At 43.8% G+C, this 24,127-nt stretch overlaps 1 pseudogene; it reads left to right on the forward strand.

Moving 5' to 3' along the window:
* Positions 1 to 17,191: 17,191 nt before the first annotated feature.
* On the forward strand, positions 17,192 to 17,740 carry LOC101526775 (large ribosomal subunit protein uL6-like; annotated as a pseudogene).
* Positions 17,741 to 24,127: the final 6,387 nt, after the last annotated feature.

A 24,127-nucleotide genomic window follows, 5' to 3' on the forward strand; every position in this document is an offset into this window, starting at 1 on the left:
ACAGTTCACACATGGCTCAGCAGAGACAGAGATGTAGCCCAGCCCATTCTTATTTATTTATTTATTTATTTATTTATTTTATTACAAAGTCAGATAAGAGAGGAGGAGAGACAGAGAGGAACATCTTCCGTCCATTGATTCACTCCCCAACTGAGCCGCAATGGCCGATGCTGCACCAATCTGAAGCCAAGAACCTGGAACCTCTTCCAGGTCCCCCATGTGGGTGCAGGGTCCCAAAACGTTGGGCAGTCCTCGACTGCTTTTCCCAGGCCACAAGCAGGGAGGTGGATAAGAAGTGGAGCTGCCGGGATTAGAACTGGCGCCCATATGGGATCCTGTGCATTCAAGGCGAGGATTTTAGCCACTAGGCCACGCCGCTGGACCCAGCCCATCCCATTCTACACCCATCCTGGTTCTCATGAGCTCTATTGGGTGCTGGAGTTTAGCCCTGTCTTGCACGCCCTAGACCCAGTACATACCCATGCCAAGGGAAACTGCATCCATGTCCAGAACAGCACGCAGTCCCCAATCTGGCCCCCGCACTCACCAGTGGGATCCACAACCCATCCAGGACGTCCCTTTAGCTTCCCAACCAGGCCTGATCCAAGACACCGATCTCATGCATGCCATTGGCTGCTCTGTCCCTGCTTGGCATAGGCCCTACCCTGTTTATGCCTTTGCCTTAGATGCTGCAACCTAGCCCTGCTCAGTCTGCTGTCATCCCTGGCTCATGCAAACCAGTAGGTGTGGCAGCCTAGCATGGCATGACCTGCACTCCATCCTGGTTTCTGCACTTGCTGTTGGGCTATGTTTTATTTGGCCCCGCCCAGTCTGCTCCCTTCCAAAACCAACTCACACACATGTTGACAGATGGAGCTGTCCTGCCCAGCCTGCTCAACACCCAAGCCTGGACCATGTATTCATCAGCAGGAGCTATGACCCATGAGAGGAGTTCCCCAGGCTTCCCCACTTGGACCACTCCCAGACCCAGGTCTCACACCAGCTAGCAGATGCTTTGCCCTTACCTGACATGGCCTGCCCCATCCGTCCTGGCCTTTGTATAAGCTGCTGTAGCCCAACCCACCCCACACCCTGTTTTAGGGTGCTCATGTGGGTGCTGCAAGCTGGACCTGCCTCGCTTGTTCCCAGCCCCAGTACTGGTGAACATCGATGAATTACGTGGTCATGCCTAGCTTGCTCACCACCATCCCAACTCTCAAACTAATCAGCAAGACTTGTCATTCCATAGGGTTGGGCCCACATATCCTCCACAGAATCCAACCCTGGACCTGGTTCTCTTGCTTGTTGGTTGGTGTCATAACCCATTCTAATGTGACCCACTCCTGATCTGACACTCACAATCAGGTACTGGGATCTAGCCCTGCCAGACAGGCCCCCCAAACATAGCTTGCATGTGCACTGGCGTGTAGTGGTCAGCTATGTACCAGGCTCACAAGCCCCACTCAGGACTCCCATATGGGCTGATCCATCAGTCTGACCAATAAATATCTTCAGGTCTCTCCCCTCCAAACCACAAGGTCTCAGCACCCTCACTGACCTGCAAGTACAGTGGCCCTGTCATTGGGTGTGTCTCAGGATTCATTCCTTACCTACACATATTGTGGCCATTTCCATGGATGTCCCTAAACAGTAATTCCATATCCCCAAGACCCCAGAGCTCGCCGCCAGGGGGCCAGCATGTAGAGCCACTCTTAAGCCCAGGACCCTATCCTGCCTAGCAGCAGCGGTTGGGGAGCCAAGATCCCCAGCAGGAAGCCTGGGCTGACATAGGTATCCCCGTCACAGCCACGGAGTTAGGGTATCTAGACATTTGTGCCTCTCCTCAGATTTACCTGGACTCCGTGTTTTCTTTTTAGAGTATTATTTTTCACATTGTTCTTTAGTCTGCCTGGGATTTATTTTGTAAATGGTATGAGTTTAGTTCAATTTCATTTTTCATATGAATGAGTAAATGGCTCCAGCCACAATTATATGTATGTATGTATGTATTTGTTTATGTATTCATTTATTTTTTAAAGATTTGAACCAAGGCTCATAAGGGCTGCACTGCCTTAGACATTGGCTTTACTTTCTGAGCCACAATGTGGGCCCCTATATCCAGTAATCTTACAAAGCATGTAAATCAATTCTATTAATTTACATGAGTTTATTTTGGGTTTTCCGTGTGAGCAATCACATATAACTTACAAATTCAGAAAGTTTTTTTTTTTTTTGAGAAGATTTATTTTTACCAGAAAGGCAGATTTTACAAACAGAGGAGAGACAGAGAGAGTGAGCTCTGTCATCTGCTGCTTCAGACCCCAAGTGGCTATAACAGGTGCAGCTAAGCCGTTCCGATGCCAGGAAGCAAGGGGTTTCTTCTGGGTTTCCCCTGCAGATGCAGAGTCCAGCGAACTTAGACCATGCTCGGTTGCTTTCCCAGGTCACAAGCAGGAAGCTGAACGGGAAGTGGAGCAGCCAGGACACAAATCGGTGCCACAGGATAGAGAAATAGTTTACTGTGCCATCTCGCTGAACTGAAAGACCTTTTTATTCTTTATTTTTTCCTTTGTTTTCACTGTGAGGACTAGAATTTTCATTTCAAGACTGCTTTATTTCCCAAGGTCTACCTATGTATTCACCATTAAACATGAGGCTTGTTGTGGTTTGTACTGCTGCTTCACGCATCATGGGAAAAATTATCCGTGAGTGTATGGGCAGTGGTGGGTGAGGGGGAGTCCTTCCATGAGCCAAAATTCCCTGCTGGTGTTGGTGCAGCACCCGCATCTAAGCTCATGCTTCCCGCAGAACCTCATGATGCTCCATTCCCCAAGGCGTCCCGTGGGTTTCCCAGGCTGCCTGGCAATGCCACCATAGTTATTCTAAATGCACATATTGAGGGATTGAGCGTATTTGAGGGAAGATGAAAGGCACTAGGATCTATGTTTCTCTTGTTCCTTCCTGGCTTTCATGTTTGCCAGCCAAACCTGTTCCTAACGCAGTGTGAAGGACCCTGAACTGGAGCCTGTGGCCTGATACTCAGCAGCACGCTGCGTAATGACGTGCCATTCACTGCAAATTCTCTCACAGTTAATCGTGAATGAATGCTTAATGCTATTAAATGGCTTTCTGCCTCTGTGAGATGTTCGTGGGACTTCTCTGCTGTAATTTGATAATGTGGTGAATTACATGAATTGATTCTCTAATGATAAATTCACGGTGTCCTACAGGGGTACTCATGACTTGGTCATATAATGTTGGATTCAGCAACTAAGAATAATTCGGTTCATTTTTAGATTGGGTCGGCTGATGGTTTGTTAAAAATGGGATTTTGTGTGTATAATCGTGAATGAGATCAGCTTGTAATTTTCCCTTGTTTGGTTTTGGTGTCAGCGTGCGCCTCCTCATCACACACAGGGCTCTGTTCTGGATTCAGTGGGAGGCTGTGTGATGCTGGCATTGCGTTTCTCCTTTGCCAGCCCTCACCTAGAGAACCCTGGCTCTCTGCATCTCAATGCATTTATTTATTATTTTTAATTCATTAATTACATTGTATTATGTGACACAGTTTCATAGGTACTTGGGTTCTCCCACCCCTCCCCAAACCCTCCCACCATGGTGGATTCCTCCACCTTGTTGCATAACCACAGTTCAAGTTCAGTTGAGATTCCCTCATTGCAAGCATATAACAAACCTAGAGTCCAGCATCTTATTGTCCAGTCAAGTTCAACGGCTTCTTAGGTATACCCTCTCTCAATGCATTTTTCATGAATAATTCCTTTTTTAGAGTAAAGACTATTTTAGCATTTCTACAGATTCTCCACACACATAAAACTAGTCTTTTTTCTAATTACTTCTAATTATGCTTCTTTACTGCCATGTGATCCATACAGGAGAAGGGAATGAATTTGTGTTTTGTAAGGTGGTCATTTTCTCCACGAAGTGCAAGAGTTAGTTATATTCCTGAACTTGGGATGGGAAAGAACCAGGTCCACGTTTGTGTATTTTGAGAAAGACTCCTTAGTCCTTAACAATTAGTTCCCTACTCCACTTGCTTCTGCTGTCATAATTCCCACGGTCTTTACTCCTGCTACGCCAGTCTATCCGGGGTTGCAATTATTTAAGTAAGGTCTGGTTGGTGTTTTAAGTCATTTTATATTTATTTATCTCCAGCTATACCTTCATGGAAGGGGCCCTAACTCAAAAGCACAAACGTGACGACCCTCTTGAAAATTTATTAAGGAAGAAAAAAATGGCTTCTCCATCTTGTCCAGCCAGCCTTCAAGCTCAGCAAGAAATGACGTGTCCATGTGGTAGCTTTGCACTGTAATAAGGACAGGGAACGCAAAAGCATTTTGAAGTCTTATTATTCATCTCCTTTTAAAGAAAAGAAAAAGTGAGAGGGAATGGGGAAAACAGGTCAATTTGGGCACAGCAGCTTGTTTTGAGATGCAGGGAGTGGCTACAATTGAACAAGTCCTATTTGCTTGAATACAAACTATGCTTTTCTGAGCCAGTCCCTATGGCTTTGTCTCCTGAAAACCTGTCAGGATGGAGCTGGCGGTTCAGCGGGACACTGGAAAGGTGACTGAATACCTTCTTTGTGTTGCAACATGGGGCGGGCTGGACGCTTAATCATTGTGTTTCCCTGCTTTCAAAAGCAACACTCAGATTCATTTTTTGGTAAATCCTTTCAGGCTCCCTGGATCCAACCAGAATGCTTTCCCCATCCTAGACATTGCTCACACTCTTGGTGTTCTTTCCCTACTGCAGGTATAGCAAGCCCACCAGCTCACCAGCTTCAAACAATGGCTTTCTATTGCCTTACAAGAATACCTGCCCTGCTTGTCAGCAACCTGGCTTTAGGATTTCTCTATGAGGCAGTCACGGAGGGTCTTTGCAGGATGTGGAAGCTTCGTGTGTGGGGCTCTCCACTTCATGAGGCTGCCTGAAGAGTCAGTTCCTTGGGGTCTGGAGAATCCTGGGAGATTATTGCACAGCCTGCGCTCAGCTCCTAGCTGGGCGCTGCTTGGTCACAGTCACTCTTAACTCCTTTGCTCAAGGTCCTCCTTAACATGAGCACTGCTTATCATGGCTGCCAGAAGAGAGACCACTGGCTAACAAGAGGGAAGTTACATTCCTATGTAATGTAGTCACAGAAGTGTCTGCCACTTCCATTATCTTTGCTGCTTTCTGTTGGTTAGAAGCAAGCTGCAGTCCTACTCTGACCTGGAGGGAGTGGATTATACCGGGGTTAACTCTGGGAAGGGTCCTGCAAGAGCTACCTAGAGCTTGCCTCGTGCAACCTCTTTCCAGAAGGTTCTGCGCTCTCAGGCTCTGTGGCCCTCCTCAGAGGCTGGTTGAGTCCGCTTTGGTCTCTATAGACTGGAAGATGTTTGACCAACTGGAAAGTATTTTCCTTTATACTTTTAGGGGAAAAAGCAAAGGTACTAGGGAGAAATGTATAGATTTGTCTTTGATTCAGATCTTAGGACCCTATTGTCCAACATCAGACGAGGCATCAGCTCACCGCAGCGTATCAGCGCCCTCTGCATTTTGTTGACATTGATATGCTTTTCTTCTCTCTCCCCTCCTCCCCCTTAGCTTTTGGGTTTGAAGCAGAGAGTTGTGGAATGAAGGGTCTGGGAAATCGCAAGGCCAACTGGTCCAGCTCCCTCTTCCCCTCAAGCTTGTATAGAATGTTATGATGCAATATGAGGGAAAAGTTGCTAGGGTTCGAGCATTTGGAAAATGACAAACTCAGTTTTGTGGGGCTTCTCAGGGCTCGTGCCGTACTCAGAGACATTGAGAGTCTGACGTGGGAGAGAACACAGTGGTAACACAGGCCAGTGAGAAGCAGCCCTATTTCTACATGGCGCTCGCTCGGTTCCTGTTGTGCAGGTCTACTTATTTATTTGACAGGATTGGTCCTCTTTTGATGCCCTGGCTGTACAGAGCTGCGTCCTCCCTGCTGGGTTAGTAGGAGATGAGGGGCAGCGTCCGGGACCATCTCCTTTAACTTGGCACCTGCATATTTACCACGATCCCACTCCTCTTGCACGCTTTGTTTTGCTGTATTTGATTATGAGCCCTTTGTGGGTATGCTTCATGGTTGTGCTTCCTGTTTTACTACTGCAGTTTTGTACCGTATTTTCCATATTTCCTAATTCAGCGAGGCTGCTCCAAATCCGTGGTCTCCAAAAAGGTGTACCAGAGCAGAGTTTTATATTTAAATGTAGCATATAATTAGGTGTTATAATTACATAGAGCAGGCTCTGAGCATGAGCTTCACCCAGAGCTTAAAGTTTTCTGGTGGACACATTGGAAAAGCAAAATGAAAAGGGAAAAGAGATTTTAATAAGGCATCTTACAGAATAGATTCAACATGTTCTTTCTATGTGCAGCATACACAATTACTAATAGTCTGTGTTTTTCATATCTTTGAATTACGTATTTACTTTGTATTTACAGCAGCTAACTAGTTACTGTGTTTATTTCATGTGTTCAATCACCAAATGTGGCTAGTAGTTTTCAAAAATAAGTGATAAATAAGAAATCAAGCATCACTTGTGTTCAGTGACTCTGTGTGTGGCTTGTTAAACTGGCTGTATGGTGCGGGCCTGGGTGCATGAATGTTTTCCTCTCTTCCCTCTTATTCTAATACGTTCTGCAAGGTCTCCCTTTGCTGCATATGTGATGGCTTTAGGAGTTTGGTCTTGTAGACTTTGCAAGCTCTTTGGGGCACTGTGTCTCAGCCTTATTAATTAAAAAGTTCAGGGTAACCTAAACCACATCCTCAGTCTGAAGTCCATTCAAAACTCCTCCATGTTCCCTCCCAACAAACCCATATGACCTGGGAAAGAGGATTCCCAGGGAGCCTCTCTTCTGGAAGCTGCCACTCTCCCCTTCCTGGGACAGGGTGGGGTCCTGTTGAGTGCTGTGTGAAACTCTTCAAGGAAGTCCTTATCAAGTGTCTAATCAGTGCCTACCTTCCTGTGTATGCTGGTATGATTGGCAGGAAAAGGGTCCCAGATCTGTCCTCACTTCTCTGGTAGTCTGCCAGCTTCTCCCAGTGTGTGTGGGGCCCCACGTTTGCTCATCCTGCTGATGCCTCAGCAAACTGGACGCTTGCTTTTGGCTTGCCATACACGGGGGCTTCAAAACTGTGTGGAAAATCGAATGAAAGGTCATGCGAATTTTCTGTGAGCTCTTTGAAATCCCCTAGTGCAGGAAGATTCACTGACCTCCTCACTCCTTATGTGTGTCCCCCGTCAGGGATGCACAGGGATCCTGCACTGCAGAGCTGACATGGCACCCTACAACCCCCATTATCCTCTCCCCGTTGGCTTGTGCACCTGGGAAGGCAGGGCAAGATGACTCCCTGTGGGAGACCTGGATGGAGCTTCAGGTTCCTTGTTTGGCCTGGCCCAGCCATGGCTGCAGTGACCATTTGCAGAATAAACATTGGATGGAGCATCTCCCTCCCTCTCTCTCCTCTCTTTAACACTCTGCCCTTCAAATAACCCACAAAAATAAAAAAAAATCAGATCTGGAGGCTGGCGTTGTAGCACCGAAAGCTACACTGCTGCTTGTAACAATGGCGTTTACTATCAGAGTGTTGGTTTCACTTGTAATCTGATTTCCTGCTAATGCGCCTGGCAGGAAGGTGGAAGATGCCCTGTGAGCATGGGCCCTGGCTAACCACATGGGAGACCTGGATGGAGTTCTGGTCTCTTAGGTTTTTGTGGTCATTTGGGCTTGAAACAGCAGTTGGAAGATATCTTTCTTGGGTCTCTGCCTTTTTTCTATGTTACCTTGCCTTTCAGGTAAATTAGCAAGTGCTAAAAAGCACTCAAAAATCTAGGCATTCAAGAACTCAGAAACAACCTTTTAGATATTATGAATGGTATCAAAAAGTTTGAACAATCCATTCATTATTTTTAAAATTTTCACAGTCTCTGAGATTTCTGCTTTTAAAAAACATTTATTTGAAAATCAAAGTTTTTCAGTAAGTGGTCAGATTGAGCAGGGTAGAACCAGGCCCAAACCAGAAGGCAGGAGTTTCTTCTGGGTCTCCCTTTTGGGTTCCAGGAGCCCAAGCATTTGGACTGCGTCCTGCTGCTTTCCCAGGCACATGAGCAGGGAGCTTGATTGGGAGTGGGTTAGACGTGAGCAGACAGGGCATGCACTGGCACTCACTGCAGGTAGTGGCTTTACCTGCTGGGCCACAATACTGGCCCCCTAAATTTTCTCAATAATGAAAGACAAAGGGATATAAATTATTGCAAACACCTCCTTTCCTGAGAGCCTTTTGTGGTCTCTAAGTATATGTCGGCACAGTCATCGGAGGTGGATGTTTGTTTCAGAGAATGCTATGAACATTTGGAGATTATCATTTTAATCAGTGTCCAGACTGAAGAGTCTCAAGTACAAGTTTACAGATATAGGGTCTAGGTCTAGATGTGAAGGTTAAGTGTGGTGGTTGGGTACTTGCTAATCTTCCTCAAGGACCGGTCAGGGAGTGGACCCTATGGTCCCCAAAAGCTGGGCAAGTGGCAGAGAGGGTCGTTCGGCACAGTGCCTCAGAGCCAAGGCTCATGTTGGCTCTTCTCCTCTGTCCCAAAAAGCACTGCAAAAGTTAACCTCATGGGATATCTTCAGAGTTTAATAAAATATTAGAAACAAAATGTCCATATTAATCCCATTCACCTTCTCTGCAGCTTAGCCTGTTGTGAGATGTGGCTCTCAAGGAAGTTTGGTTGACAGTGTCCCTTTGATTATAAGCCTGTGACGACAGAGCGTGAGCTGGTGGGTGAGGCAGTAGCAGAGGCTCAGAGGACGGGTCTGTCAATTTCTGTCCAATCTCCATTTTCCAGAAGTTGATGGATTGTGTGCTGGCTGCTGCACTTCCCAGTTAACTCCCTGCCGATGTGTCAAGGAAAGTAGGGCAAGATGACCTGGATTCCTGCAGTTGTAGGCACATGGTGTCAGCCTAGCCCAGCCCTGCCGTTGTGGCCATTTGGAGAGTGAATCAGCAGATGGATTCCCCCCACCCCTCTGTAACTTTAATTTTTTAAGTTCTTGCAAAATTACTTTAGCAGATAAATTTAGGGGTACGCATTTGATGCATAAATGTGTCACCATTTGGATCATGTGAGTTCCACGCTGGAGTACCTGGTTCAAGTCCTGGTTATTCCACTTTTGGTCCAGTTGATGAGGAAGTAGACAATGGCCCATGAACTTGAGTCCCTACCACCCACATGGGAAATCCGGATTGAAGTCCGGCTGCTGACTTCAACCTGGCCCAGCACTGTAGACCAATAGATAGGAGATCCCTCTGTCTGTATCTCTGCCTTTACAACTAAATGAAAATAAATAAAAATTTAAAAGATAAGTTAATTTGGTGCAACAATGTTTCAGAAGCTTCATCATATTAAGCTTCAGGCATTTATCTGTACAAAAAGTTCTGAGTCTTCCCACGTGAAAAAAAAAAGTTGAGCTCAGAGCTTGATGGAGAACTTGCTTATAGAGCTGTTACAGGGCTATAAGAAGCAATGGAAGTCTACAACATGCACAGACTAGCAACAAAAGGAACCTGTAGGGCTAAAGGGACAGGGCAAGGAGTGAGCTTCCAGAATTTGTCAAGGGATAAAGGAAGAAGCTGCTCAACAGGAACCCTACTTGTAGACTGTCCTTCTCAGTTGGGGTCTTCCCCAGGAGCTATCTGGAGACTTGGGGTGGAAGGAGCTACCGTGCTACTGCTGTCACATGGCTGAAGGCCAAGGAGAGGCTCCATTTCCCATGGTGACTCTACAAAGCACAACTGGGCAACCAAAATCCACACAATTTCTTAACATGTTTCAAAACATGAAGTAAGACTACACTGCATAGACATTACAATGTTAGAGAATGTGGAATTGCTAATTACTCTGCTTTGATCATTATTCATTGTATATGTTTATCCCAATATAATAAAATACTCTTTAAATAAGTACAAATATGAGAGTACTCAAAAAATGTTATGGGAAAATGGGATTAAAAGATAGTTTGGGGCCTGACACAATGGTTTGATGGCTAGGATCCCCCCATGGTTGCCAGTTCGTGTCTCTGTTGCTCTGTTTCCCAACCAACTTCCTGCTTATGGCCCAGGAAATTAGTAGAGCATGGCCCAAAGCTTTGGGACTCTGCATCTGTGTGGGATGTCTGGAAGAAGCTCCTGGCTCTTGGCTTCAGATTGGCTCAGCTCCAATCATTGCAGCCATTTGGGGAGTGAACCAGTGGATGGAAGATCTTTCTGTGTTTCCTCCTCTCAGTAAATCTGGTCTGTCTTTCCAATACAAATAGATCTTTTGTTTTTGTTAAGATGAGTTTGGGGCAGGTGTTTAGTTTAAGAGATTAAGACTATAGTTAGGGCAACCATGGCTAATGCTGTAGTATTTGGATTTGATGCCTACTCCAGCTGCTAACTAATATAGACTCTGGGAAGGAGTGGTAATGGCTCTACTCATTGGGCTGCTGCCACCCACATCAGAGGCCTGGACTGGGTTCCTGGCTCCTGGTTGCAGCCCCAGCCCCGCTCCAATTCTTACAGGCATTTGGACAAAGTGCTCATTCTGAATAGTTCAGCCTGTCCTTTCATGCTAAGTATGTTGATGTCCCTCTCAAATCTTACGAGTCTTGCTTGTTGCACCTCTAAGTGACTGCCCCTGGATGTAAATCCGATTTATGCAGAAGAAAAAAAAAAGGTGCCTGGACACCAGGTGCTTTTAGTCTGAGCCAGAACAAATTCTGACTCTCTGCTGACCCTGATGAACTTGACCTTCAAATGGCTCCTGTCCATTCTGCTCCTCTGGAGACACTTCTAAAACCCTTAGGAAGCATCTGGACTCGCTCCCAAAATTTCATTTAGCCTTGCTGTTTCCACTGGTTCCTTCAGTGGACTCTCCAGAGATTTCTACCAGGAGAAGTCCTAGGCTTGTGATACATATCCTAGGAGGACTTGTCCTAAGGGCTCTTTGGTCCTCTCTGCCCTACCCTTATCACTTTCCCAATTTCCTCTGAGCAGCAACCCATCTAGACACATGGGCTGACTCTCAGCAGGTGGAAAGCATCTTATACATCTTAAATCTAACCATACCGTAAACTCTCCCAATTCACCTAAAACTTTACCTCAAACTATAGCCATCACTCTCATTCTCTCCCCTAACCCTCATCCTCACTGTAACTCCCAACCTTAAACCTTACCCCACTATAACTGTTAGCCTGAACCTCAGCCACTAACCCTTACCCTCAACTTAATCTGCACTTTAACCTTCACCAATAAATCATTACCCTTATGCTCATGTAACTCTAACCCCTGGCCCTAATCCTAGTCCTTACCCTCACCCTGACCCTGGCTGCTGGAATCTACTTCTGGTCTTAGCAATGTGCAGCTGGGGCCACTGATTTGAGGCAGTGAGGGAGGGGACCTGGATGTCTCTGGCCTGCTCAGAGAGCCTGCCAAGCAAAGCTCGTCGTTAGGGACATAATCAAATTGGTGGGATGAGATGCATCCATCAACACAGAAAGAATAGCAGCAAGAAGCAGGGATCCTTTCTCCTGATTTGGATGCTGGGAATCTTGCAATCACTGAATGTTTTCCAAGCAAAACTTCAAGATATTCTGGGAAGCATCGGCTCCAGCAGCCAACCCAGTGGTGCAAGGGGAAAAATCAGTGCAGCAAAAGTATCAAATAATACTGAGAAAACAAAAGCACATTTGGTAGTTGGGGCTATGGTAGCTGCCCATTTCTCAGGGATGGAAGTAGAGGAAATGTGCTCCAGGACCTGAAAAGCTCTCAATCCAGGAACTGAATGAATTCAGGACCTGGGACTGGTGTCGGTTCCTGACCCACAAACTCTTCTCTCTCTCTCTCTCTCTCTCTCTCTCTCTCTCTCTCTCTCTCTCTCTCTCTCTCTCTCATTCTTTCCATTTGTGACTTAGAGACTTAAAGGTTAGCTACAGAGGGAGTCAAGAAGGCACTACTGGATTATTTAAAATAAATTTCCAACTGTAAAACTCCAAAACTCCTGTTATTTCTTAATTCCAACACCTATACCTATTATCCTCAAGGCATGTCTGAATTTAAAAATAAAATGTGTACCTCTGAAGCAGCCTGATACCTCCAGTAGGAAGTTGTTTTCTTGTACTGTCCTTGCCTAGTTTTGCTAACGGGGTAATTCTGGCCTTGTAAGAAGTCTCCCCTCCTCTTTGAGTGAGGTTGAGTAGGAGTGATACTAGTTCTTCAAACATTTGGTAGAATTTGGTGTGGTGGCCATCATCTGCTTGGAGACTTGTCATAAAAAGTCAATCTCCTTGCTCATTCTCAGTTCAGCCTTGGTGTTTGGTACACACCCTCTTCTTCCAGGCTATCTAGTGTGTTGGTTCATATTCTTCACAGTAGACACTTAGAACCTAATGTATGGGTGTAGTGGACCCAGGCTTATTCATTTCTTCATGTTTTCAAAAACCAATACTTAGTTCCACTATTTTAAAATTTGTTACTGTTCTAAAGTTATTTTCTTCCTTATACTGACCTTGTCTTTAATTTATTTTCTTTGCCTAGTTCCTCATTTGAGGTTTCCCTTCTTTTTTCCATGTAGAAATTTATTGTTACTGAGTTTCTTACTGGAACTGCTTTTTCTGTATTGCACATTTTGGTCTAGTGTGTTTCTATTGTTATCTGCCTACACTGGTAAAGTTCCATGTATTTGTGAATTTTCTGAAATCCCTGTTATTATTTCTTAAATCCTACTCTAAAGACACCTTGAAATAATTAGTCTTGTGAAATTTACTAAAATTTGATTTGTTTCCTGGTGTGTGAGCTATGCTGCAGGGTGTCTCCTGGGCTCCATTGGTCTGAAGTCATGCTTAAGCACAGCATTCTATTAATTTTTCTTTAGATGATCTGGCTGTTGTTGAAAATGAGACATGAAAATTCACTATTATTTTTGTATTTGAATCTCTTTCCATTCAGATTCACTTAACATGTTTCACTTCTGTAGATGCTGTGTGGTTGGATTCAGATTTTTACAACTGTTTTCTCTTCTATCGCTACACAATGTCCTTTTTGTCTCTTTTTAGTTTTTGGTTTAAATTCTGCTGTGTCTTCTCTCTTTTGGTTTGTGCTGTGTAGAATATCTTTCCCATTCCTTCGTTTTCAGTCCACCTGTAACCTGAAAAGTGAAGTGTCTCTTGTAGACTGGGTATAGCTGTGTGTTTAATTTTTTTATTAATATGCACATAATAAACTTCTTGCATTTCCTAGGTACACTTCCAAGACAATAACCATATCCCCTTTACTCCTGCTGTCTTCTTTAATTTTCGTGAAAACATAGCCCCAGTTGACTTCATAATCATAGCCTTAATGAATCACTAGTCATAATGCTCAATAAGGAAAATGTAGACAGGCCTCTGTTCCACAGACATATAACCAAGGGCTAAAAACAATAATCAGATCAAAAGATGCTCATTTCACTCTTCAGCTTGTTTGTATTCTGTACTGACTGCCACATTATCAGAGAAAATATATGCTATTTATCTGTTTGGAATTGGCTTATTTCACTAAGCATAGGGGTTTCTGTTTATATCTATTTTGTTGCAAAAGACAGGATTTCATCACTTTTTATGGTTGAGTAGCATTCCAAAGTGTGTGTGTATACCACATTTTTGTCTGTTTATTAGTTGATGAATATTTGTGTTGATTTAATATTTTAGCTATTGTGAATTGAGCTACTATAAACACAAGAGTACAAACAACTGTTTCGTATTTCTAGGACTGAGATTGCTGGGCATATGGCACATCTATTTTCAGATTTCTGAGAAATCTCCATCCTGTCTTCCATAGCGGTTGTCCCAGTTTGCATCACCACATACGGCAGATTGACATTCACTTCCCCTGCATCCTCTTCAACATTATGATTTTTTTGATTTTTCGATGACAGCTATTCTAATTAAGGTGAGGTTAAACTTCATGGTGCTTTTTATTTGTATTTCCCCAACGATTAGTGATCCTGAATATTTTTTTTCATATGTCTTTTGGCCATTTGTATTTGATCCTTTGAAAAATACCTGTTCTCGCCCTTTGCCCATTGTTTAATTGAATTATTTCCAGGATATTAGCCCTCTATCAGATGCTTAGTTTGCAAATATTTTCTCCCATTTTGTGGATGAGCGTCTTATTGAGCATTTATTTACAGTACAGACGCTTCTTAGCCCAATGTCATCCTATTTGTCTACTTTTGCTTTGATTGTCTATGTTTCTGGAGTCTTTCCTGAGAAGTCTTCGCCCATGCAATGTTTTGCAGAGTTTCCCTAATGTTTTCCTCTAATAATCGGACATCAAGCCATATATGTAGATGTTTGTGACTTGATTTTTGGTAAGAAGTGTAAGGTCAGGATCTTGTTTTATGCTTGTGGATATCCAACCTTCCAAATACCAATTGCTGAAACGACTACCCTTTCTCCAGAGACTGATTTTAGCTTGTGTGTTGAAGATTAGTTGGGCTTCTGTTATATTCCATTGTTCTGCTGCTCAATCCAGCTCTTCTCAGCAATTGTTGTAGCATAATAAAATACACATTTTCACCCGCCCTCCTTGAGGTACCTTGGAAAGGAGGTTCACGGATTAAGCACCAGTGCCCCTCATAAGAGGTCTTGGCACCATGACAATGTCCCATAAAGACAGGGCTAGCTGGGCACTGACTTCACCCCCCTCTGGGACCTAAAAGCTTGGTGGCTTCCAGAAGCAGAGGCAACTGAGGTGTGGGTGAGAAAGATGGCTGCTATGTGGCTCCTTTATTAGCCCAGAAACTGCAGGAACACATGAGACTATAGCGTGGGCTCCTGTGTTCTGGGACAAGGTAATTATTGCTCAAGTAAAGCATGAAGCAGAGGATATATAAGTATTAAGGCACCAACTGGATTATTTTTTTTGATAAAGGAAAGCAGAAAACCTTATACACTCACCATCTATGAGGAAACTGAGGCCCAGAGGTATTAAGTACTGAAGGTGACAATATGGCAGACTTGAAATCTAATTCCAGGTTCTTGATTTCATATCCAAGCTCTAGCAGCAAGGAAGAAGAGAGAAACAGGCAACAAATCACAGTTGAGGGGTGGCAGGGTCAAGGCCTATTAAAGACTTAAACTGTTCCCAGCCCCGGGCAATGGCCTTTACCTGCATCAGCTCATTTAATCATCTCAGTCACTTGGGAGGGTGAACATACTTTTTCGTTACTTCAGTGCAGTACTGACGTTCATTACAATGGATGTGAGTCACAACGAATGGTCTCCAGAGCGGCCAGCATTCTATGATTTAGAAGCCTTGCAGTTCTATCACAAGGAAATATGTTTCAGCTTGTTGGGAAATTCACTTAGGTAGAGAAGTCACACTTTGTCAATGCTAAACACATAAACTGCCATTTTCTCCAGACAAGGCACAGCAATATTTAACGTCTGAGAAAAATACACATTAAATTACCAAGACCTCAAGGAGGCCCAAGAACATGACTGGTCATTGTAAACAATGTTTCAGGGAGCTTGTTGTATCAGAGCAGCATTCCCTACAACAGTACTGTACATAGGAGTTCTTCATGATCTAACACTTAAATACCCAGTATTTAGGAAGCAATCTTCAAAACATATGTAAGGAAGGAGTATTATGAACAAGCAATTCATGGAGTTCGAAAGTTAGTGCACCAAAACTAAGTTTATCTATTAGATCTCTTTTTCACAGACTTCTTAAAGTACCCTGAAGGTGAAGTCCAATTTGTTGATCTCTTTTTGTTGGGCTTCCAACTGAAAAGTTGTTGAAAAATGTAACATATAAACATGTTTATTAAGCGGAACAGAAGTACTAATGCCAGGGTAGTAACTTACTCTCAAAAACACTCTGCAACCTACATTAGTAGCCAAACATGTTACATGTGGCCCACAGAGAAACAAAATTGTTCTAAGCTCTGTAACCTTAGGGATAAACAAGTTGTATTCATTTTTTAAAAATATAAATTGCTTTGGCCTTGGCTTGTGGTGAACACATTAACTAACTATGAACAGAGGAACCCAGCAGGAAGATGTTTCACTCTCCAGGGACCTCTCTTCTGACCTCTGCTTTGGAAATGTTCGTCAGCGGTTTCTCTGTTTGAAGAGTGCCATGTAGTGGGAAGAGCATGACTTTGGAGCCAGTTTATTAAAATAGCACCTATTTTAATAGTACCTTATTGGTACCTATCATGAGCTTAATGCAGATGCAATGGTTAAAAAAATGGGGTGGCTTCCCTGTAGGGGTTTCCTTCAAGTGAAGGAGAAAACCAAGAGTGAAAAATAAATGTGAGATAATTTTATGTTGTTGCTAATTTTCTACTTTCTCTTCCTGCTGTTAGTTTGTTTTATGGCCTTTCATTTGAGGGGATCTATAGTAACTATGTAATAGAGACTGTCAGATACAGATGTGAGGATACAGTGCAGTATGCATCTCTACTTCCAAATGAAAGATGGACTCCCGATGAAACTGTTGAATGTACCTTGACAATAGGAAGCTGGGCTCTCTGCCACTGTGCATACCTACAATTTCAGGATACATTTAAATAGCAGACTGATGGACTGATGACTGATTTTGAAGGACTATACTGTTATAATAATATAGAAGAAATCAGTAGCGGGATTCGGATTTTGGGAGGAAAAGAGGGGAGGAGGGAAATCCCAGAGACTATGGAACTGTATCATAAAATAATAAAAATATATACGTTTAATATAAAAAATAAGTGTGAGAATTTCAAATAGCAGTGAGTGTTAAGAAGAAAATGAGAGAAAAGATCACAAGTGGTCGGCTAGGGTAGCAGTGAGATGTTTGGGGACTGAATGACGAGGAGTGGCCATGTGACAATTGGGCAAAAGCATTGAGGTGAACAATACAGCAGGTGCCACAGCTGGGGGTAGAAGTCAGAACTGTGTCAAGGGACATGCATGCCCCCTGAGACTGGATCAGGTGAGGAAAGCAGTGAACGATGGGAGAGGAAGATGGAGGGTGGGCACTGGGGAAGAGCTGAGACTCATGGGAGGTATAAGGAGAATCTGAGAAGTTTCAGGTAGGAGAGACTGATTTGTTATGTTCAAAATATGATTCCTTGCTCTTCGCAGCACCTATGTGAGAATGAAACCATTCACCAGCAATCAGACTGTTGACATTCCAGAAAATGTTGACATCATTCTGAAGGGGCGCACAGTGATTGTGAAGAGGCCCAGAGGAACCCTGCAAAGCGACTTCAATCATGTTACTGTGAAACTCAGCCTCCTGGGAAAGAGGAAGAAGAGACTTGTTGTGACAAACGGTAGGGAAGTCACAAGGAGCTGGCCACTGTTTGTGGTCATGTCCAGAACATGATCAAGGGAGTGACAGCTTCCGGTTCAAGGCGAGATCAGTGTATGCTCACTTCCCCATCAACGTGGTGATTGAGGACAACGGGTCTCAGGTGGAAATCCACAACTTCCTGGGTGAAAAGTACATTGGAAAGGTTCGGATGCGGTCAGGTGTTGCTTGTTTAGTGTCTAAGTTAGTCCTTGAAGGACTGCCTTGATTCAGCAGACAATCACAGTTAAAAATAAGGAAATTTGGGGATGATATCTATGTCTCTGAAAAAGGAACAGTTCAGCAGGCTGATGAGTAAGACCTAAAGTTGCCCAGCTATTTAAGTAAAGACCCTGGATTGTTTCTTGTGTCATTTTATTAATGTAATAAAAGATGTGCTGATTTGATGCTTCAAAAAAAATCCGATTTCTTGCTTTAAAAGGTGACTCTGTGATTAGCATAGAAGACAAGGGTGTTGGGGGAGGGTGGAGCAGGAAGATCAGTCAGGTGACTCTCAAACATCTGGACATGACAACTCCCACAATCAAGAAATGACGAGCTGCAGAAAGGCAGGAAGAGAAAAACTAAGTTCTGAAGATACGACCTCGAGGTTCCAGCTGTGATTTGGACCTTAGGATGAGCCAATGAAAAGAAATGAGTTTTTCTGAGGTTTGGCTTCATCACTTGGTTGTTGCCATAAATTAAAGACAAAATGTTGGTGATGGAAGGACACAGCGGCAGGTGCACCTGTTAGGACAAAGCACTTGAGTAGGTGAGCAGCCCTTCCTGCCATAGATGGACACTGAGGACTTAGTCACCACAACAGGGAAAAAGCTGACTCCAGGGTCACCAGTACTAGCAGGTGGATAGATAGGCAGTTGGATGCAAGTTTCTAGTTTAATTGCTCCAATTTTATTCAGTAGAATAAAATCACTGGAGTTAAGACAGGGAGTGACAGGATCCCAAAGAGAATAGCAAAGAGTTGACTTTAGTCTTGAGGGGTGGGGACGCAGACACAGAAGGAGTCCTGGGCAGCCCAGAGAGCAGCTGCGGCCATGGTCAGGGTTGGACTGAGGGCACAGAGCACGTCTGAAACATGTTCAGTTGAAGGATGAAGAAGTTGGACCTGAGTTGGGCCTTCCAGGTGGGGGTAACAGTAAGGATGAGAGGACATCTCCTCTCCTCCTGTACCCTGAGGATATGAAGCAGGTGTGGACCATGGGGCCTGAGCCTACCTTTGCTGCTTTCCCAGGTGCCTTAGCAGAGAGTTGAATTGGAAGTGGAGCAGCTGGGACACAAACTGTTGCCTCTATGGGATGCTGTCACCCCAAGCTGAGGCTTAATTTGCTATGCTCCCCAAAAGAAGGTGTTTTTCATCCACTAATAAATCTTTGCTGAATGAGCACAAGAGGCAGATCTTGCAACTGTTCACTAACAAGGAAGGGAGAAGACGAGAGAGTATGTTGAATTTAGGGAAGGTGCTTTTGCCCTGTGTGTGGTGATGGGGTTGGTGTTGGTGAGAGTAGATGTTGTTGATGTAGTTGTGTAGAGAAGCTGCAGGTCGGAGTGTGTGGACACAATGGGGTGTATTGGTGTATATGGTGGGTGCAGAGATGCTGCCTTGATTTTTGTATGGAGTTGCAGTTGGTCTGATGGTGTGGAGACTTCTGGGGGACTGCTGTCAGTTGCTGAGTCTTAGAGTCTCCCTGAAGGTTGAGCACTTGGCAAACTAGTTAGATTAGGGTTTGAGAGAGCCGAGATGCATTCAAATCTGGGAGGATTTGAGGACCCAGTGCACAGCAGAGTGGAAACAGCTGGACAGAGAGGATCCTCCACCTCTCTCAGGAAGGAAATGGGTCATCAAGCATAATTGCAGCTACTGTTCAGAATGTGTTGGAAGCATGCAGGGAGTACGCTGGGGCTTGGCTGGGCAAGCACCTTGTCAAGAGGGGCTCATGCTGCTTTGTGACGCCTTCTCTCTGTCCCACTTGTGGGACTGGGTGGGCTGTGTTCCGGATTCAAGAAGAACCCAACTCTACTGTTTCACTCAGAAATCTCAGGCCAAGCGTTTCTCCTTCTTGTATCAGGAAAAAAGAAATCAGAATACTACTTCAAAGACTTGCCACAAATAGTCAATGAAACCAAGGGCTCTAACATGTGACACACTTTAGGAACACAGAAACCGTAAATGGTGTTGATTATTTGTAACAATCTAGTTCTCACAATGAGAGTGAATCACTTCTATGCTTCACACTGTCTCATTATTTCTCAAAAAGGGATACTAATGTTCCAAGAAAATTGTCAAGTATCGTGAAGGACCCTCTTGAGAATAGCATCCATCAGTGTTAAGGGCATCCGCTGACACCAGAGTTAGCTTTCTGAGAACAGCTTGTGTTACAAACCCATCCCCTGAATGAGAGTGTGGCTGCTCACGGCCTTCTCTGGCTGTTGGGTGTGTATGAGTAAGGCACCTGAGGAGAGAATTTACACCTGCCTTAATAAATACAGACTCTACCTGGTAGAGAGTCCTGTGAGGTTAGAGTCTCCAGCACTTTCTACCCCTCTCCTTTCCTGTTTCAAAATTTAACTCTCTCAACCTCCTCCCCTCCCACCAACTAAAGACCGAGACTTTTACATGGCCAAGGCCTATGGAACACAGCTGGTCACAACTCCTTTTTCTTCGTGTTTTTATCTCCTTACTGAACCATCATAGCTGCGGGTTGTAGGATGCAGAGCTCTAACTGCTGCCTGCTGTATGGATGCAGTCTGAGACCTAATGTGAGCAAGGGAATCACAGTCATTAACTGCAAGGCAGTAAAAAGGAGCATCGTATTTTCTGAACTACTGAAGCATTCTCTAATTGGAATGGAAACGATCTTGTCCACACTTCTCAGTTTGCTGATCAAGACAGGGGATTATGGGAATGGACAAACTTGCTGGAGACTCACTCCCATAACTGAGACTAGAGTTCAAGACTCAGGGTTCTCATGTTAATGTTCGCGGATGGGTATTTATTCCTAGCATGTGCTTTTTTTTAATTTAGGAGATCCATATGAATAAAAAAGAATGACATGAGAATTCCACCATCAAGGAAAGCCACTATGGACATTCATTGAGCATCTTTCCATTATTCTTTTGATATCCAAATACTGCAGGTGGAGTGGATCGCTTCTGGGCAGGACCCAAATTCTTAGCAGCAAAGCAGTTAGGAAAGCTTTATAGCAGATACTGTAAGAGGACTAGGGTTAGAGGTGGTTGTACAGTGAACCAATCCATGACATCAGAAATTATCTTTCCTGATTAATTAGCATGGCTCTAACACAGTATTTTAATGTTTTCACATCATATTACTTGAACTCTGTTTTTTAAATTTCTCCCCTAACATACATGCATGCAAGTCATATTTCTTGATCAGAGAGTCTGTAAATTTCTCAAGGATTTTGCTGTGTTCTGTCAAATTGCCCTGTGGAAAGACTGTTCCAATGCCTAACCAATGTTGGACACTAATTTATTACCAAGCATTTTCATTTCCATTAAAAAAAATTCCACTTTGAGGGAAATCAAGATGTTGGAATAGGGCAAGGACACATTTAAACATGCAGAGAAACATTAGCCAATGTGAAGCTGACAGAGCTCATTCCAGGAAATAGGAGAGGACAGAACCATAGCAGAGGGGCACCTGGAGACTGACAGACACAGGAAAGCAGCTGACGCAACAGTGTGGTGTTGCAGTGACTGATACTCCAGTGGCATTCAGCAAATGGTGATTTGAATTGCAGCAGCAGCCAGAACTCCACCAGCAACAGGGTGGGAAGGGACATTCACCGGGAGCTCAGGAGGTGAACCAGACAAAGAACTGCCCATCCTGCTGGTCTGTTTGATTTGACCAGGAGCAGAGACATAGCAGCAGGTCCTAGGGGGCAGTGCAAACACAGGGTGAATTTCACAGCCCAGACCACCCCCTAGAGCTGAATCAGGAGCCATTTTGTATAGGGACACAAAGACTACGGGACAGGACTATGCATGCACTGAACTCATTTCTGGCTCAGTGAACTGTGGCATCCTACAGGTTGCACCCAAGATAGGTCAGGGTAGCCCTTAGACCTGAGAGCTAGCAGATCAAGAACTGTAGCAGTGGCATATCAGGCATCATTTTGTACAGTATGGCAAACAAGAAAGCTTTAAGACTGCAGGGACAACTGAGCTGTACATGTGCTGAGCTGGGATCAAACTCACTGAGCTCAGTGCATTGCACTGATCCCACAGGGAAATAATACCGACGTTGGTGTCATATGGGTAAAAATAGGTCTGTGTGGCCCTCAGACCTAACAGCCAACAGGTTCTGAAAAAAACAACACGAACAACAACCTAACTATATAGGACATCTTCTGTCTCCCTCACCCTTGGAACTGCTCAAACAGGAAGTAGGAGAAAGATTGTATAGACAACTGTGCAGCCTCAGCACGGGATCACAGGAGAGAGAGAGGTATGAACCAGGAGCTGGGGCTACAAAGACCATGGTGGAAATCTAGCATAAGAACCCAAACCTGGAACTCACTGGAGGGAGTGGCACAAGTGACTGAAAACAATGAATCATGTACCAATTGCAATACGTAAAATTAAACTATACACTTGTGGGTGACACAGCTTAGAAACCTGCCCCAAGGAGAAGACTCTGCCTACCTGAAGTACAATGACTAAGAGCAAAAGAAGAGACAAAGGCACAATGAATATTACTGAAGACTCCCCTGCAAAGGAGCAAAGCCCTATGCCAACCTCAGAGTTCACTGAGGAAGACATCAAGAAAATGAGGGATACAGAATTCAAAACACTTCTTATAAAACTTCTTATCAACAACACAAAGGACGTAAAGCAGGTATTCAAGGAATTCAAGGAAAATGTCACACAGAAAATAAATCAAATGAAAGCTGATATATCAGAAATGAAGAATACAGTGTAGCAAATTAAAAGTACAGTGGAGAGTCTCCAAAATAGAATGAAGGAGGCAGAAGAAAGACTCTCAGAACTGGAAGATATTTCCTGTTACAAGGAGGAAACAAGCGAAGAGCTGGAAGCAGAGCTGGATCAGGCCAAAACAAGTATTCAAGAATTGAAAGACACTATTAAAAGGCCAAATATAAGAGTTATTGGAGTCCCAGAAGGTGCAGAAAGAGAAGGTGGTTTTACAAATGTGTTTAATGACATAATGAGGGAAAATTTCCCTAATTTAGAGAAAGAGGAGCATAGAACTTCCGACAGAGTTGATCAAAAGTGATCTTCACCACGACACATGATTATCAAGTTCTTTTCAATTGAACATAAGGAAAATATCCTTAAATATGCATGTTAAAAATCAATTGACATATAATGGAATGCCAATTAAACTTATAGGAAACCTCTCACAGGAAACTCTATAGGCCAGAAGAGAATGGAGCAACATATTCCAGATTCTAAAAGCAAAAAATGTTGGCCCATGGTAACATATCCAGCAAAGATTTCCTTTGTCTTTGAAAATGAAATAAAATTCTTCTACAGTAAAGAAAAATTAAAAGAATATGCCTCACAAAAATAGAGAAGAAGATCAATGGAGCAGAATAGAAACACCAGATGGGAACCCACAGAAATACAGCCAAATAATCTTTGACAAAAAGACAAACGACAACCCAGGCAAATGGGAAGGTCTGTTCAATAAATGCTGTTGGGACAACTGGTTGATAGCCTGCAGAAACAAAAAGATAGACCCACATCTCTCACCATATACTAAGATCAAATCCAAATGGATAAAAGATTTAAACCTACATCCAGAAACCTTCAAACTTTTGGAAGAAAATGTTGGAAACACACTGGAACACTTAGGGGTAGGCCCTCACTTCCTGAAAAAGACTCCAAATGCAGTAGAAATCAAGACCAAAATAAACATTTGGGACCTCATCAAACTAAGAAGCTTCTGTACAGCTAGAGAAACAATCAACAAAGTAAAAAGGCAACCCACAGAATGGGAGAAGATCTTTGCACACGACTTAGGTGACAGAGGGCTGATCTCCAGAATATACAAAGAGCTACAAAACAACCAAAATGTCAAAACAAACAAGCCACTCAAGAAATGGGCACGGGAAATGGGCAAACACTTCACAAAGGAACAAACCCAAATGGCAAATAAACATATGAAAAAATGCTCAAGTTCCCTGGCAATAAGGGAAATCCAAATTAAAACATCAATGAGGTACCACCTAACGCCAGTAAGACTGGCCCACATGAATAAAAGCACCAACAACACTTGTTGGCGAGGTTGCGGGGAAAAGGGAACCCTACTCCACTGCTGGTGGGGCTGCAGGCTGGTACAGCCTCTATGGAAATCAGTATGGAGAACATTCAAACAACTCAAATACAACATACCGTATGACCCGGCAATAGCACTCCTAGGAATATATCCAGAACACTTGTTTTATGAGAAACCAACATGCACTCCTATGCTCATAGCAGCACAATCAGTAATTGCAAAGACATGGAAGCAACCAAAATGCCCATCAACAGAGGATTGGATAAGAAAGCTATGGTTCATCTACTCCATGGAATACTACTCAGCTATTAAACAAAACAAAATGCAGTTCTTTGTGGCCAAATGGGCCAAACTGGAAACCATAATGCTAAGGGAAATGAGCCAATCCCAAAAGGTTAAATACCACATGTTTGCCTTAATTTAAGATGACACGATGTTATGTATAACAAGTTATGTTATGA

The sequence above is a fragment of the Ochotona princeps genome, chromosome 2, assembly GCF_030435755.1.
Source record: "Ochotona princeps isolate mOchPri1 chromosome 2, mOchPri1.hap1, whole genome shotgun sequence".
Lineage (NCBI taxonomy): Eukaryota > Metazoa > Chordata > Mammalia > Lagomorpha > Ochotonidae > Ochotona > Ochotona princeps.